The 17,119-nt window shown below is 54.1% G+C and overlaps 1 long non-coding RNA gene and 1 pseudogene across 2 annotated transcripts in view; one reads left to right on the top strand and one right to left on the bottom strand.

The window, feature by feature from the left end:
* LOC309606807 (thimet oligopeptidase-like) overlaps window positions 1-16,899 on the bottom strand; it is a 101,762-nt pseudogene extending 84,863 nt beyond the window's left edge. The window contains exons 1-6 of the transcript in view: window positions 16,758-16,899; window positions 16,181-16,557; window positions 15,906-16,101; window positions 14,849-14,900; window positions 14,614-14,742; window positions 13,832-13,977 (exon numbers count right to left, since the gene is read on the bottom strand). The product of the transcript in view is annotated as a thimet oligopeptidase-like (transcript). The remainder of the gene's footprint in view (window positions 1-13,831; window positions 13,978-14,613; window positions 14,743-14,848; window positions 14,901-15,905; window positions 16,102-16,180; window positions 16,558-16,757) is intronic.
* Window positions 1-17,119, top strand: part of LOC309613820 — a 1,113,403-nt gene that overhangs the window by 1,055,865 nt on the left and 40,419 nt on the right. The window lies entirely within an intron of this gene.

Below are 17,119 nucleotides of genomic sequence, written 5' to 3'. Positions count from 1 at the left end.
TGTGGCTTCTACTTTTAAACCAAGAAGTGGGTTCAGAATTGGTGATGGAAGAGAACTTGAAATAGGATAGCTTATTGGGAACATTGATTTGGGCCCTTTTCTTCTAGTGTTACTTTTTAGCTTATCTCTTTCAGAATATGCCTGATTTCCTTCTCTTGAGATACCACATGTCTAAGGATCCAGTTGTTACTTAATTTTTCTTTGTTTACTGATAAATATGCTGTATGCTTTTGTTCTTTTAAAAAGCAATTTTATTGAGGTATAAAACACTCACAATAAAATACATCCAATTTAAGTATAGAGTTTGAGTTTTGACAAAAGTGTGCACCCGCGTACCTGTTACCACGATCCATATATGGACCATTTCCATCACTTTAAAAAGTACACTCTGGGCCCGTTTCTAAATAGCTCATCCCACCCAGCCCCAGGCAAACACTGATCTGCTTCTGCTTCCAGTCACAATAGATTATATTTGCCTTTTCTAGAACATCCTATCAATAGAATCAAATCCTATGCACTCTTTTGGGTCTGGCCCCTTTGCCTCAGCACCATGTTCTTCCTTGAGGTTCATTATCATGTTGCTTGTGTTGGGATTTTTGTTTCTTTTATTGCTGAATAGTATTCCAATGTATGGACTTATTAACACACTTCACTTTTCATGGACATCGGGTTGTTTCCAGTTCAGGGAAATTATGAGTAAAGCTGCTATGGATATTTTTCATCAAGTCTTGTTGTGAACAAATGCTGTCATTTCTCTTTGGTAAGTGCCTAGGAGAGGCATTGTTGCATCTCCTGTGATAGGTACACACGGTATTTTTTTGTTTTTTGGTCGTACCATGCAGCTTGCGGGATCTTAGTCCCCCGACCAGAGATTGAACCTGTGCCCCCTGCAGTGGAAGCATGGACCCCTAACCACTTACCGCCAGGGAATTCCCAGTACACACACATTATGATTGTTATGTCATCTTGATGAATCTACCACTTTTATCATGATGAGAAGTCTGTCCTGGTAATAATATATTTGTTCTGACGTCTACTTTGTCTAATATTGTTATAATCACTCGAGCTTTCTTGATATTAGTGTTTGCATGGTATGTCTATTCTCTGACCTCTGCCTTGTAATTAGACTATTTAGACCATTTACACTTGAATAATTACCAATTTAGTTGGATTTAAATCTCGTATGTATTATTTGTTTCCTTGTTGCTTTTTTCTTCTCCAGTCTTCTTTTGGATTGAGTATATCCTAGTAAGTTGTCATCACCACTGGCTTATAATAGCTATATAGCTCTTCATTTCATTTATTTTTCTGGTGTTTCCAGGCACCTCGTCTTCCGTGAACTCCTGGTGCCTTTGCCTCGGCAGGACCACCATGGTCTGCTTGGGTCCCCCTCCCAGCACCACATTTCAGAAAGTGCCTCCAGGCGAAGAGCTGACGCAGCCTGGGGTCCTCCTAGTTTGCTTCCCTTCTTTCAGGGACTCTAGCCCCTTCTGTGTCTGAAAACAGTTACTTCATATATTTTGTCCAGTTTTCTGGTTGTTATTGTGGGAGCTTAGGTTCGGCTCTGGTTACCATATTATGTTCTGAAGTGTAATTTTATTTTTGAAATAAAGTATTTGGTTCTTGGCAGGAGAATGTGTTAAATATGTGAAATTGGGACTGCCTGTAAAACCCTAGATGCATAACACCATTGTTATGACTTCACAAAGTGATGTAAAGATGGTGATGATCAGTTTCCGGCTTAGGCATAGCAGCACGTGTAAACCTCAGAAGCAGAAGCTTTGAAAAGTTCTGTATCAGTCCCGTTTGAATGATAACAGCCCATAATCGAGCCCTTAGGTGCTCAGTGTTCTACATACAGATCTTTTTTAAAAAAAATCATCTTACGTGTGTGTTTTTTAAATTATTTATTTATTTATTTTTGGCTGCGTTGAGTCTTCGTTGCTGTGCACGGGTTTTCTCTAGTTGCGGCGAGCGGGGGCTGCTCTTCGTTGTGGTGTGAGGGCTTCTCACTGTGGTAGCTTCTCTTGTTGCAGAGCACGGGCTGTAGCACGCGGGCTTCAGTAGTTGTGGTGCGTGGGCTTCAGTAGTTGTGGCTCACCGGCTCTAGAGCGCAGGCTCAGTAGTTGTAGTGCACGGGCTTAGTTGCTCCGAGGCATGTGGGATCTTCCCGGACCAGGGCTTAAACCCGTGTCCCCTGCATTGACAGACGGATTCTTAACCACTGTGCCACCAGGGAAGCCCCTGAGGTTTTAATTTAATTTTAATTCATTTAAATTGAAATAGCCCCATGTGGCTAGTGGCTGCCGTATTAGACAGCAAAACTCCAGGTAGCAAGGGAGCAGGGGTAGAAAGACAGCCCTGTGATGGAGCAGTCAGGGGAGCCTCCCAGCAAAAGACTGACCAGCCTCTTGCCTCACTGTGGCAGGGGAAGCCCCAGGCTGGAAATGGCAAATACTTGGCACAGGCACCACTCCGAACCATTCCTGCGCCCATGGCAGACATTGCTAGTCAATCACCACACACTTTCTTGCTAGTTCAGCCATAGCTCAGGATCCTTCTCAATACAACACTCCAGGCAGTCCCCAACTACAGATCAGTAGATGCTAGCATTTGAGAGAAATATTACTGGTCATCCCTAGGCCAGGAGGCCCATCTGGGAGGTCCAGGATCTCACCAGGCTGTAAGGTGGCTGGCAAGGGACGTGTGGCCAACCTGGGTCAGTGAGGCAACCACAAATATGGAGAGTGGAGAGGCAATGTGCTGGAGGAGCCAAGATTTTTCTATTTCTTCAAGAAACACTCAGAGCATGATTTAGGGAGAGAGGAAGGGGGTGGGGGGAGAGGTGAAGACTTGTCAAAGCCAGCTGATGTGCAAAGCATTTGGAGATTTTTATTGAGCTGGGTGCAATATTGTGATTTATGAAGAAAAATACATATTTGGTCATTCGGACCAAAAATATATATTTGGCCATCTCCCACGTGGCCCAAACCTTAAAATATTTACATTTTCGCCCTTTTTGGAAAAAAAAAATTTGCTGACCCTTATTCTAGAGAGGGTTCTGAATTGCCCACAAAAGTGGACTTGCTGGATTAAAGGAAATATGCATTGAAAATTTCAGCAGATGCTGCCCTTCATACTTGCACTAGCTAGCAGTGTATGAGATTGCCTGTTCCCCAGTATCCTCACCAACACAGAGTAATATCAGACTTTTCCATGTGGCCAATTGGATAGGTGAAAATGGTATTTCACTATCGTTTTAATTGTACTTACCTTATTAGCAGTAAGATTTAGTATTAGGCAGTAGGTATAATAAAATATATATTTGGTCTTTGTCCCTCATTCCTGGCACAAAACTTCTAAACCCCGTGGAATTTCCAGATAGGAGTGTCTTTTGATATTCATAACAAAACCCTTTCAACCACACCTGAGTTTGTGTTAATGAGGTGACTTTTGGAAAGCCCCTAAGGAAGGGGCTGGTTGCCAGGGGAACCAACCAGAATTAGAGGATTGGAACTTTCAGTCTCTTCCACCCTCCCCCCCACCCCCTTGAAGGGGAGAGGGGCTTGAGGTTGAATCAGTTAATCCTGTCTACATAACGAAGCTTCAGTGAAATTAAAAGAATGGAGTTTGGGGCTTCCCTGGTGGCGCAGTGGTTGAGAGTCTGCCTGCCAATGCAGGGGACGCGGGCTCGAGCCCTGGTCTGGGAAGATGCCACATGACACGGAGCAAGTGGGCCCGTGAGCCACAACTGCTGAGCCTGCGCGTCTGGAGCCTGTGCTCCGCAACAAGAGAGGCCGCGATGGTGAGAGACCCGCGCATCGCGATGAAGAGTGGCCCCCGCTTGCCACAACTAGAGAAAGCCCTTGCACAGAAACGAAGACCCAACACAACTAAAATAAATAAATAAATAAATAATTTTAAAAAAAAGTTCTTCAAAATTATTAAAAAAAAAAAAAAAAAAGAATGGAGTTTGGAGAGCTTCTGGATTGGTGTACCCAGGGAGGTGCCAGGTGGGACAGCATGGAAGCTTTGCACCCCTTTCCCCATACCTTGCCCTGTGCGTCTCTTCCATATGGCTGTTCCTGAGTTAGATCTTTTTATAATAAACTGGTAATCTAGAAAGGAAAAAAAAAATATTATATATATATATATATATTTGGTCATCTCATATATATTTGGCTTTCCAAAAGTCACCTCATTAACATAACAAAAGGCACCTTTTTTAAAAAATTAATTTTATTTGAGCGTAGTTCTGCTGTACAGCAAAGTGAATCAGCTATACATATACATATATCCCCTCTTTTTTGGATTTCCTTCCCATTTAGGTCACCACAGAGCATTGAGTAGAGTTCCCTGTGCTATACAGTAGGTTCTCATTAGCCTGGAAGGGCGACGCTGCACTCTCCCCTCCGTTGCCAGGCAGGCTGTGCTTCTGTTACTGCAGCCCAAGGCCCCGAGAGCCTGCTCTGGTTCCTTAGGGGCCCCTGGGAGGGGTGTTTGTCACAGGTCTCTCCGCAAGCCCAGTTCTCTCGACCGTGACTGTCCTCGATTGCGGCGTCTGCTACACGGCCTGGGTCAAAGAGCCTAAAAGTGCGGGGATTGGGACCCAACCTGGTAGGAGGAACTTGAGTCCCGTGATCCCCCTAAGCCCCTGTAACCCTGCGGTGGGCGTGGGTCCCCCTCAAGTCACGCTGCCTCCCACACCCACAGCTTCCTTCTGTCTTTGGCTGAGTCCCCTCTGGTTCCTCAAATGGCCACCAGGTGGGAGCAGAGACCTGCGGTGAGGCTGGGACTGAGGCCTCCTTGAAGATGGGCTAGGAGGGCTCCAGGCAGGGCTGGGGGCCTCTCTCACTGGGGGTCTGGGCTTGCCGGGTGGCTGGGAGCTGGGTGCGTGCCTGGGGGTGCAGGCCTCTTTTGGGGTGAGTGTGCTGTGACTGCGTGGGGTGTAGATGGGCACACCTGTGTGCAGAGGCCTCTGCAGCTGTTGGGTGCGTGTGCCCTTGAGCATGCCCGTGTGCAAGCATGCAGGGGGTACCTGTGTGTGACTGTGGGGCCTGGGTCTGCAGAATCCTCCCTGTTCCCCTGCAGGCCTGAGAAGGCTGACGATTGGGATAGCCTGGCCCTTGAACTTTATGTTTCCAAAGCGGCAGGTGGCTCCGAGGCTCGGACCTCAGGACCCCCTGCCCGCTGCGTTCCCTTAGGCTGTGTCCAGCCAGTGTGGCGGCTTGTCCTACTTTGCCAGGTTTGGGGTCCTGCTGAGCCTTTTTTATTTATTTATTTATTTTAACATCTTTATTGGAGTATACTTGCTTTACAATGGTGTGTTAGTTTCTGCTGTGTAACAAAGTGAATCAGTTATACATATACGTATGTTCCCATATCTCTTCCCTCTTGCATCTCCCTCCCTCCCACCCTCCCTATCCCACCCCTCTAGGTGGTCACAAAGCACCAAGCTGATCTCCCTGTGCTCTGCGGCTGCTTCCCACTAGCTCTCTGTTTGACGTTTGATAGTGTATATATGTCCATGCCACTGTCTCACTTTGTCACATCTTACCCTTCCCCCTCCCCATATCCTCAGGTCCATTCTCTAGTAGGTCTGTGAGCCTTTTGATTTGTGTCAGGATGGGGACTCATTGCTGTTCCTGGGGGCCTCGGGGTAGGAAAGGCCAACAGTGCACTGGGGGTGCTCCTTAGCCCCAGGCTGGGGGTTCGGGGAGGGGGAGGGCCGCCACACCGGAGTTTGTGCCCCTGGTCCTGCCAAGCCACTGGGAGGGTGGATGCTAGCCCACTTGTCACCCGCTTAGCATCCTGGGCTTCCAAGGTCCTCCTCCAGCCAGGCCCGTTTCCCTGCTCCCTTTGGTGCCTTTCTACTGCCCTCACTACCTCCACCGCCCTCTTCCGTTCTCCCTGAAAACCACGCTAAGCAGACATTTGTCAAGGTCACAGTGACCTCCATGCTGCCAAGCCCAGTGGACAATTCTCCGGCCTCCTCTGACTTGACCCTCAGCAGCACTTCAGGGGCTGGTCCTTCCCTCCTCCTGCCATCACTCCCTTCCGCAGCTCAGGAATTCCGCTCTCCTGGTTTTCCTTCTGTCCCGCTGGCCCTCCCTCTCAGCCTCCTTTGCTGGTCCCTGATCTCTCCAAGTCTGGGTGCCCCATCCCTACACCTCTTCTGTCTCCCTCTTTAAACGCCCACTTCCTTGGTGATCTCATCCAAGCTCATGGCTTTCAAATGACTCCCGTTGAGTATAATTTAATTAGTTGGTTTTTTATCATCTGTCTTCTCCCAAAGGAAAGCAAGCTCTACAGGCAGGGCTTTTTTTGTCTTAAGTCAGGTTTATTAAGGTATAATTTACATACAGTTAATGTCACCCTTTTTAGTGTTCACTTCTGTAAGTTTTTGACAAACACGTATAGTTGTGAAACTGTCTCTGCCATCAATTACAGGACAGTTCCCATCACCCCCAAAAGTTCTCCATACCCTTGTGGTCATCCCCTCCCCCATGTCCCGCCCTGGGCAGCCACTAATCTGTTCTTTTGTCCCTTTTCCCTAGTTGTGCCTTTTCTGAAAAGTCATATAAATGGGATTGTACTGCGTGTAACCTTTGGAATCGGCTTCTTCCACTTATCACAATGCACAGCGCATTTGAGATTCACCCATATTGTTGCAGCTGTGAGCCGTTAGTTCTTTTATTCTATTGTATTTTATTGCACAGCTTTGTTTATCTGTTCGGAGGGGGACCAGTTGTCCTGGTTTCCGTGGGAGGGAATGGTTTTTCTGGGACATGGGACTTTCAGTGCTAAAACCAGGGTGGTTGGTTATCTTAGTTCTTTAGTTGAGGGACATTTGGGTTGTTTCTAGGTTGTTGATGATTTTGAATACCTACTCAATATAACCAGTGACAGAGGGTTTTTTGGTGAACACAAATGTCCATTTCTCTTGGGTAAATACCTAGGAGTGGGGTTGCTCAGTTGGATGACGAGTGTACGTATCACTGTAAAAGAGGCTGCCAAGCTGTTCTCCAGAGTGGCTGTATTGTGTAGCATTGTGGGAGAATTCCACTTGCTCTGCATCTTAACCAGAACTTGGCAGTGTGTCAAAAAAAATTAAAAACCGGTTTTTTAGCCATCTTAATAGGTGTATAATGATATCTCCTCACGGTTGGCAGAGATTTCCTTTATTCGCCTTGAGTAGTGTTGTGCCCCCAGTGCCTGGGTTAGTGCCTGCTATGTAGTAGACACTCAATGAATTTTTTTTTTTTTACTGAGTGAATGGATGTATGGATGGATGAATGAATGAAGTCAAAGGGGCTTCCGGTATCTAAATCTGTTATAGCAAATACATAGCACACGTACCGCCAATTCCCCCATGCCCCATTCTGTTTCCATGGCAGACGTCACTCATCATTTGAGCCATTTTATCCACCTGCTTCATTTCAGACAGGTACGATCCAGTCCTTTGTGTAGCAAGTGAGATGAGCCCCATGAGCTAATGCAGCTTTAGTTCAAGCCTCTCATTGGCTGAAGAAGAGGCCAGGCTCAGAGCAGGGTCCAAGGCTGCCCAAGGACTCACAGCGAGCCAGTGGCAGGACTAGATCTCCAGGCTGGGCTCTCCCCAGAAAAATGCACGACGTCTCTGACAAGGCTGGAGTAGGATGGGAGGCATGGACGTGGATCTGGGCCTGAGGCCGGGTTGGAGCATTGTGGAGTGCTCCCTGGGCCCCGGCCGGGTGGGAAGGCTGATGCCGGCGCTCTTCCTGCAGGTGCCCAGGAGCTGCTGGGATGGCCTACCCGCCCACGTTGGCTCCCTGGCCCAGCGGGCGTACTGGGCTCTGCTGAGCCAGCAGAGGGACCAGAGCATCGTGGCCCTGGGCCAGAGCGGTGCTGGCAAGACCACCTGCTGCGAGCAGGTCCTGGAGCACCTGGTGGGGATGGCAGGCAGTGTGGATGGCAGGGTCTCAGGTACAGTGGTCTCCAGGTGACGTGCAGCTGGGACGTGGTGGGGGCGGTGGCGTGGGGGAAGGGAAGGGAGAGTCAGAGGGGGTGCTGGGCGGCTCTTTCTTATATCTGCTCAGCTAGCGTTCACTGAGCACCTGTGTGCAGACCCTGTGCTGGCTTCTGGGCAGGGCCACCCCTAGTCTGTTGGGTACTTTTGTGTGAATTAGAAACAGGTACTCCTTGCCTAAGACACTCACTGCCACATGTGGAACCGTCGTCACGCATTGACATTGTTAGAACCAAACACTTGACCACCACGTTCTGGGCCATCATCCTAATAAGTATACAGGCCTATGGCTATCTGATATAAATGCTGTGCCCTTAGGTGTGGTGTCCTTGTGCAGCGCACAGCCCACTGGACTGTGCAGAGGACCCGATAAGTAAAAACAAAGACAAGGAGGCACTGACAGCCGGAAGGGAGACTCAGCTGCTCATCTGTGCCAGACTCCAGTGCTCTGCACCGCTTGCTGGCCGAGCTGGGGAGGGGAGAGGCGGAGGGAGCACAGAGAAGGGGCCGGGGGGCTTCCTTGAGGAAATGATGTTTGAGCTGGGCATTAAAGAAAGAGTTTCAACATTGTAAATCAACTATACTTCAATAAAAAATAGTGTCAGTTGGTGATAATAATTACAATATTGATGGGGATCGTGGTAAATGCTTGCTGAGGACTTACGCGCCAGGCTCTATTCCAAGCAGGTTAACTTATTTATTATTTAAAACATCCCTATAAGGTAGACATTATTATTATTTGAATTTTATAGATGAGGCCATTAAAACGCAGGGAGGTTAACCAGCTTGCCCAAGGCCACACAGCTCATACATCCTAGCACCGAGATTCAAACACAGACAGTTTGGCTCCAGAGCTGTTACCCCTGGGCCAGTGTCCTCAATGTATTGTTGCCCCTCTGAGGAGCCTTTTTAGTTGTTCTTTCTCCTAATCGTCTCCCACCGTGAAAAGTTAATGCCATAGATTCACCATATATTTGTTTATGCAGTGTGTGTGTATGTGTGTATATATATACAGACACACACAGACATGTGTGTGTGTGTGTGTGTGTATCTGTGCTCTATTCTATACATAAGAAAGGAAAACTGCCCCCATCCTCAAGAATCAGTTTCTGCCCTCTTGGGGGCAGTATTCCCCCTGCTGAGAATATATGGCCCAGGCAGTATTGCTTTTCTAATAATAACAAACAATACTAACACCACCACATTTGGAGCATGTTCTGAGCACTTTACATTATTAAATCTTTTAGTCTTTGTGGCAACCACATGAGGTAAGTAAGTACTATTATTACCCCCATCTTATAGATGGGGTATCTGAGGCACAGGGAGGTTAATTTATTCGCTCCAAATCAGGTGACTAACAACGGGGAGAGGCCATATTCAAGCTTGTTTAACCATTGTACTATCCTGCTTCTCCACTGGGCTTATTCCAATGCTTTATTGATCACCTGTTCTGCACCTGGCCCAGGTTAGAGCCCTGTGAGGAGCTGGGGATACAGCAAGGAGAGGCCCTCCCAGAATGTAGATCTGCTGAAAGTGTGTGTTGGGGGAGTGGGAGTCAGGCTAGGCTGTATCCAGGTGCCTAGCACATAGTGGGTGCTTGTTAAATAGTTATGTTAAAAAGCTTGGGACTGCTGGGCTTTTTGAGCTGGCTGTGATGGGCGTTCCCCGAGAGCAGGTCCAAGAATGTTAATGCTCTGCCCTCCTCCTAGACTCCACCAGGCCCAGGAGGCCCTAGGGCAGCCCTTGTCACTCAGATCGTACCAATCCTAGGTGTGTGTATCTCCCCTTCTGGACTCACTCTTGCTCACCCCGCGCCCCTGCTTGCAGCACAGGGCCAGCCCAGCAGCGGAAGAGGTGTGGCTTAGAGCTGAGTTGGGGGAGTGGAGGGGCCCCTGCTGGGGCCTGGGGCCAGAATGGGGTCCTGTGAGAGGTGGGGGTGGCAGCACCCGGGCCACGGGTGATGCCCTGTCTGTGCCCCACCAGTGGAGAAGATTCGAGCCACCTTCACTGTCCTCCGGGCCTTTGGCTCCGTGTTCACCGGCCACAGCCGCCGTGCCACCCGGTGCTCCATGGTGATGTCACTGGACTTGAACGCCACAGGCCGAGTCACGGCCGCCCAGCTCCAGGTGAGGCCTCTGGATGGGAGGGAGAGGGGGCTCTTTGGGACTGCAGTAGCCTCAGCCCCACTCAGCAGGGCCCACGCCTCCAGCTGGGACCCTGGAATGTGTCTAAATGGTCATCGCTCCCCAGGCCAAGGCCAGCTCCTCCCCACCTCACTCAGTGCCCAGACATCTCCTCCCGGAGCAGGCCAGCTCGTCTGTGCCTCGGAGTATCACAGGGATGAAATATTCATGAGTAGATACATAATTCAGCCGCTCATTAGCTGGGTCTTAAAAGCGTAAGCTGAAATTAAACAGGCGCTCGCTGGCCTTCTGCGGCCGCCCGTGTGTGACAGGCACATGGCCTGTTTGTTCCTCTCTCTGAAATCACCTGGCTCCTCCCCTTCCCCCCCCCCCCGCCCCCACCAACATTCTGTTTGAACAGAAAACAGGATTAGGTTATTAGAAGGGTTGTTTGTATGCGGAGCTAGGAGAATACCCAGACTCGCTGGTGCACGATAAATCCCTTTCTGTCCCGGCCCTGAAAGTCTACCGTGCATCACCATGTGGGTCAAGTTATTAAGGGCTTCGGTTGCATAAGAGTGTGTTGGAGGGCGGCTCTGGGTTAATTGTTAGTACCCTTGGATTCCTTCATCGGAATGAGCCCGTTGCATTCGTTGATTGCCTGCGTGGACTCTGAATCAGTGAGACAAAGGCCTGGCACGTTTTGATTTGGAGGCGTCCAGCCAAGTTGGGGCCTGAGGTGCTGCCTCGAAGAGTGGGCCTGGGGGTTGGTGGGGGTGTGCGGGCAGCCTAGCGGGGCCTCGTGCTGACCGGCGCCTGTCCTCTCCCCTGGCAGACGATGCTGTTGGAGAAGAGCCACGTGGCCCGGCAGCTGGAAGGGGAAGGCAGTTTCGAGGTTTTCTCCCAGATGCTATCCGGATTGGACCTGGCTCTCAGGTGAGCGACTGGGCTGAGCAGGGACAGCCGAGGGCAGTGAGACAAAGGGCCTCCGCTCTCCAGGGCCCCAGCCCTGCCTCTGCCCAGAGGTGAGAGGCAGTGGAGCCCAGTGGTTAGGAATCTGGCCTCTGATTCTTGCTGCCTGGTACTGCTCCTGGGCTGGGTGAACCTGGCCAGGTGTCACCTGCTCTGAACCTCCGTTTCTTCCTCTGTAAAGTGGAAATAGTACCTTGACTGCTGACCTTACAGGATTAAGTGAGATAATTCACATATGGCTCTTTATACACGCTGGGGGGTGGTGGTGGATGTCTGCTGTGACGGTGACATTTTGGTACAGGTTCTGACAGCAGCGTGGGAGGTGGGCAAGGAACAGCAGACCCCAAATCTTCCAGAAGCTCCTAAACTCTGTGAGAGCCTTGGGTGCACCTGAGGTAGCTCAGGGCGAGGAGGCACCAGGTGGAACAGCAGAGAAGCCACAAGACTCATCTGGGAGGGCCTTCTGGGGGAGGTGGCCCAGGGAGTCATCTCTGCCCCTCGCTGACTCCTGGGAATTCTTGGACATGTGGCTCCCTGTCTCTGAGCCTTGGTTTCCTCATCTGTTGAACGAATGAGTAAGGTTCTATCTAGTGAAGCTCCAGGGAGTGCTCACCCCAGGCGAGGGGTGATAATTTTCAATTTGCCTCTGCGTCCCCCATCATTTGTCTCCTGCCTTCCACCCCCGTCTGAAGGGCAGGCCCAACCTGTCCTGAGCCTCCTGGCTAAGGCCAGAGGGGCACCTTACCCTTTGGAGAGAGGGCAGATTAGGGAGGAAACTCCCAGTTTTCAGAGCAGGGTAACTGAGGAGTAAGGAAGCTTCTGGAAGGCCTTCACTTAAGAAGGGCCCATTGAGGGCAGCAAGTGAGGAATATTCGGGAGGCAGGGCCAGGGCCTGAGGCAGACCCCGGGGCCACCTGGGGCACTCTGTGGAGCCCCGTGCCATGATGCCCACCTGCCCTGCCAGGCCACTGGTGTGGGTGGGTCCTCCCTTACTTCTGGTCCCTTCTCTGTTTCCAGGACAGAACTGTACCTGCACCAGCTGGCAGACAGCAGCTCCTTCGGCATGGGCGTGTGGCCTAAGGTAAAGAGGAGGTCCTTCTGGGTGTGAGTGGGTGTCTGTGTCCCCATGGCCAAGGTGGGCGGGTCCCCTGTGTGGCTCGTCCCTCTGCCACTGGGGTGAGTAGTTGGCAAGGGCTGGTCACGTGGGGGAGGCAGGGTTGCCTTTATGGGGCCTGGGCTTGTCAGGGAAATGAGTCTTGTGCTAATAAAGGGAACCAGGAGGTGGTTTGTGTAGAGGTAAGGGCGCGGTCTCCGGGACAGGCTGTCTGGGTTCAAACCCCGGCTCTGACACTTACTGGATATGAGACCTCAGGCATGGACCCTAGCCTCTCTGAATGTCTGTGTCCTCTTCGGTAAAATAACAACAGAACGGGCGGGCAGGCTGAGGGGAGGACAGAGCGTGGCACGGCCTGCCCGCCTGGGCCACGGGGAGAAGGTCGGGGCGCCGCCCGCGCCCTCGTTCCGCTGCCTGGCGTCCTTTGTGGAGGGAGGGCTCCCAAGGAGCTCAAAGGCCAGGGAAGGACACACGGGACGGTCCAGAGCCACCCTACCGCTCCAGTGGTGCAGCACCCTCTCTGAATTCCTACTGCCACCAAAACACATCCCTAAGGCCTTTGGGAAGAATTGCTAGGACCCAGGAAGGCGGCCCCTTGCTGTGGTCCAGACTTCAGCAGCTGCCGATGACCAGAGGGAGCCAGCCGGCCGGCCGTGAGCAGGAGGACAGGACACGGGGACAGGGACAGCCCCAGCCGGGCTTCCCGCAGCTGTGCCCACCGCCAGAACCAGCTCCAGCCAGTCACAGCCCCCGAGATGCCAAACAGTGACGGGCGAGAGGCCGGCAGGAAACTGACACCCCCTCACTGGAGAGCCTGCCCGGTCGGGGTGCGGGGCACCATCCCCGTCTGAACTCACCCCACAGCTCAGCCGTCTCCCAGTGACCCAGACGCGTCACCACGGCCCCAGGGCTGATCCCCGACCAAGGTCAGAACTCCCCCCAGTGTGACGGCCCCCATGCCACTCCTGTGGTGGAAGGGACGGCAGGCAGAGACCAGGAGTAGAGTCTTTTTTATTAATGGCTGCGTTTTCAAAGAACCGTTTTGTTACCAGGAAAGCTCCCCAGGAAGGGATTGCATTAGTGCAACAAGGGGGAGCCTTGATGCCAGGCTTTCCAGACACTTCCAGGTGGAGACTTTTGGCCTAGGCCGGCCGCCGGGGACTCGGGGGCTGGGAGGACACACGGCCCCTCCCCCGCCCCGACGGGGCGCTAAGGCACCCGGCCCGCCTGGGGGGGCAAAACCCCGTGCCGTCAGCAGGCCGGCGGCTTGCAGCCCTCAACCTGCAGCCCTTTGCTCAGGAGGAAGGCGTCCTGCATGGGGTCACAACCCAGGAAGAGCTTCACCATGCCCTTGGCATCCTCGGAGCCCCCTGGCCTCAGAATGCAGCTTCTGTAGTCCATGGCAACCTGAGGAGAGGGGGCGGGGCTGCAGGAGGGTGGAGCACCCCCTTCACGGAGGGTGTGGGTGTGGCCACCTCTGCTGTGACTCAACAAAGGGCAGGGGAGCAGGGGGTTCTGGGCAGGGCCCTCAGAGCCTGGCAGGCCCAGGCGGGCGGCAAAAGCATCTAGGCCCAGGCCCAAGGACCTCCGTGTTGGTCTGCACGGCAGGCCGGCCTCTCACCTTGCCACTCAGGACGCCCTCCTGCTTGAAACGAGTGTGTGGACCGTGTCCGCGGAGTACACCTCGCTGCACAGGTAGCCATAGGACTGGGCGTCGTAGCTTCCTGCCAGGTGGCCGAAGGTCGCAGGCAGGTGGGTCCCTGGGACACACGCGGAGAGGCTCCTGCCCGGCCCCCTGGCCGCTCCGTGCCCCTTCCCCAGAGCCCAGAGCTTGGGGCCTCAAAGCAGCCCTGTCTGAGTCCCCTGCCACTAGAGGGAGTATTGGCCCAACACTTCTAGAAAACGGGGACCTTGCGGGCAACTCAGTGGAGGGACACAAATCAATCTTTGCCGACTTTCTGCTGAAGCTCACGAGGGTTCACCCCTAAGCCTCTTACAGGGACAGCTGCCCGAGGCTCCGAGGGATGAGTCAGGGCTCGCCCTCCAGCACGGGGAGAGCGTGGGTTAAAGCGCTCACGAGGGAGTGAACTGCGTCTCCGCACCGACACGCTCGGGCAAACCTCGTCGACGCGTTCCGTCCGGGGTATGAAGCCCTCTCCTGCCTCTTCCAGGCTCTCCAGAAAGCACGTGCAGATACGCCCAGCCCACCCTCGGACTCCGCGGGCCACAGCTGGAGGGACCAGCCCAGGAACCCAGGCAGGAAGAGGCCAGAGGTCAGCGAGCCTCGACCAGAGCCCGTCAGTCGGTCCCCCTTCACACACCACCAGAGGATCCTCTTGACCTGGGCAGTAGCCGCCAACCGACCGCTAAGGTGGGCCCGGCGTGCGCTTGGCTACCTGGCGTGGCTGGGACCCCGAGGATCTCCTGGCAGAGGCGGGCATTGTCCTAGGCCGGGTCCGAGGGCGTCTGCGTGTGCAGGGCCTGGTCCACCTTGGCCAGGACGATCTGGCGCAGGTTGAAGAGGCCTGGAGGGCGGGAGGAAGGAGACGGGGGCGCTGGCACTGTGTCCAGGCCGCGCTTTCCAGCCGGGCGGTCCGGGAGCCCCTTTCCTTTCCCTCGGCCCGGCCGCACGGGGGTTGGCCAGCCGGGACTTGATGAGCTTGTCCAGCAGCTCCTGGGGGACGGCGCTGCTCGTGCCCCGCCGAGACTGGCAGCAGCGCCAGGGCTTCACAGGGCGCGGCGCTCCCGGCCCCAGAGCCTACCCTCTGGTTCTCATCCCCGGCTGTCACCAGAGTCGCAGGCAACGTGCCCTTCTTTTCGTTTGTCTTTTTTCCGGCCCTCGACCACGCAAAGGTGTGAAGCCCTGCCACTCGCTGCCACGTGGATGCACCGTGAGAACACGGTGCTCAGCGAGAGAAGTCAGACACAGAAGGACACACAGGGTGTGACCCCACTGAGGGGAAACGTCCAGAACAGGTAGATCCACAGAGTCAGAGTGGGTTCCTGGTTGTCAGGGACAGGGGAGGGGAGGGAATGATAACTAAGGGCGTGAGGGACCTTTTTGGGGTGAGGGAAATGTTCCAGAACAGGGCAGTAGTGACGGCTGCACAGCTCAGTAAAGTGTCCCCACGCGCTCCGGTTGCAGTCTGTGAGAGCATCGCTCTCAGGACGAAGGGCTGACTGCAGGAAGACTGAACGAGCACTGGGTCCTGGGCCCAGACACTCATCTGGGGACCCCCCCCCACATTGGGAAGTCACTGGGACTTGCTGAGCCTCCACCGAGACTGGCAGCAGCCCCAGGGCCTCACAGGGCGTGGTGCTCCCGGCCCCAGAGCCTAATCTCTGGTTCTCATCACCGCCTGTCACCAGCCTTGCATGCAACGTTCCTTTCTTCTATTTTGTCTTTTTTAAAGGCAACTCTTGAATACCTGTATTTAACATTGCAGGGAACCAGTCCTGACTCCTTGATCTGGGACTTCCAGCCTCCAGAGTCTCGAGGACATCCACTTCCGTTGTTTACGCGCCCAGTGCGTGGGGTTTGATGATGGAAACTGACACCGAGGGCGTCTCCTCGTGCGGGGTGACATCAGCGGAAGAATCCCGTGGCGAGGGCTTGCCTGAGGACCACGGGAGAGCCCGGGCCCTCCCCGCCCCCTGCCTTCAGCCCCTCGCCCGCACCCTCCTGGGAGCGGAGCTGGTGCATCGCTTGCCAGAACTCATGGAAGTAGGTCTCCAGCTCATCATGCTGGAACAGGGAGGGCGGGTTGGGCGTAGGCTTGGTGAAGTTGGCCACCATGGCCGCGATGGCAATCTGGCGCCTCCCGTCCTGCTGCAGGCAGCCCGGCTGCAGGCCAAAGCAGGCCATGTGCCCGGACTTCCCTTCCCTGGGGAGGGACGCGGGTGAGGCCCCGCTACCACAGAGGAGCCCCGGCCCACGGCCGACAGGTTCCCCCACGCATGCACCGAGGGTAGAGGTCCAGGTAGAACTTGCTGATGGATGACCTTGCCCGAGGCCGCGTCCCGGACCGTGTAGAGCCTCACATCTTCATCTTCGTGACGCATGTTGGCGCCCTTCCTCCAGGTCGAAGGTCAGCCCCAGCAGCTCCTGGGAGATGCCCAGCCGCCTGCGCGTGACCACCTGCATGGGGAAGGACTCATTGAGCAGGTACTGGTCCACGTGGTAGCGCATCTCCTCCCCCTGGTTCATGTAGTAGCGCAGGTCCTAGACGTTGATGGGCCCGTCAAAGTGCAGGCCCCGCCTCTGGCACTCAGCCTTCTTTAGCTCCAGGATCACGGCCGCTCCTGCTCCCCGAGGGGCTTCAGCTTCTGGGCCAGCTCATCTGCGGGTGGAGGGGAGAGGCTCAGCTATGTCCCTGTGGCAGCCGCCCAGCCGCCCCCCACCCCACGCCCCTCGAGGCAGAATGAAGGGTTGGGGAAGGCGACCCCCAAGGGCTGACACAGTGGGGTCTCAGGCAGCACCACGTCCAGTCAAGGTCCACCTGACCCCCGTCCCCACTGGGACTCGGGGAGGCGGGGTTACCTAGGAAAGTGGCCACCACCTGGCTGGTCTTGGCCATGTTCATCTCCAGCACAGAGTCGGCACGCGTGCTGAATCCCAGCAGGCGGGACTTCTGAGCCTGCAGCCTTACCAGCTCCCCGAGGATCGCGCAGTTCTCCTGGAACCCAGAGACAGCCAGCGCTGGGGACCGTGGGCCACGCCCTCCCCACAGGCCCCGGGCCAGGTCTCTGTGGGTGGGAGGGCTCTCAGGCCACTGGCGGGCACAGCCAAACCCCCTCCCTCCTCCTCCTGGCCTGGATTTCTAGACACTTTGGTGCTGTCCTAACATGTGGTCTTTATGAACACAGGTCCTTTTGGAACCAGAAACGGCGTGAACCATGATG

This window comes from Balaenoptera borealis (genome assembly GCF_965194805.1).
Source record: "Balaenoptera borealis genome assembly, chromosome: 1".
Classification (NCBI taxonomy): domain Eukaryota; kingdom Metazoa; phylum Chordata; class Mammalia; order Artiodactyla; family Balaenopteridae; genus Balaenoptera; species Balaenoptera borealis.
Note: the sequence above shows the minus strand (reverse complement) of the source record. Positions and strands in the feature narration are given on the sequence as shown.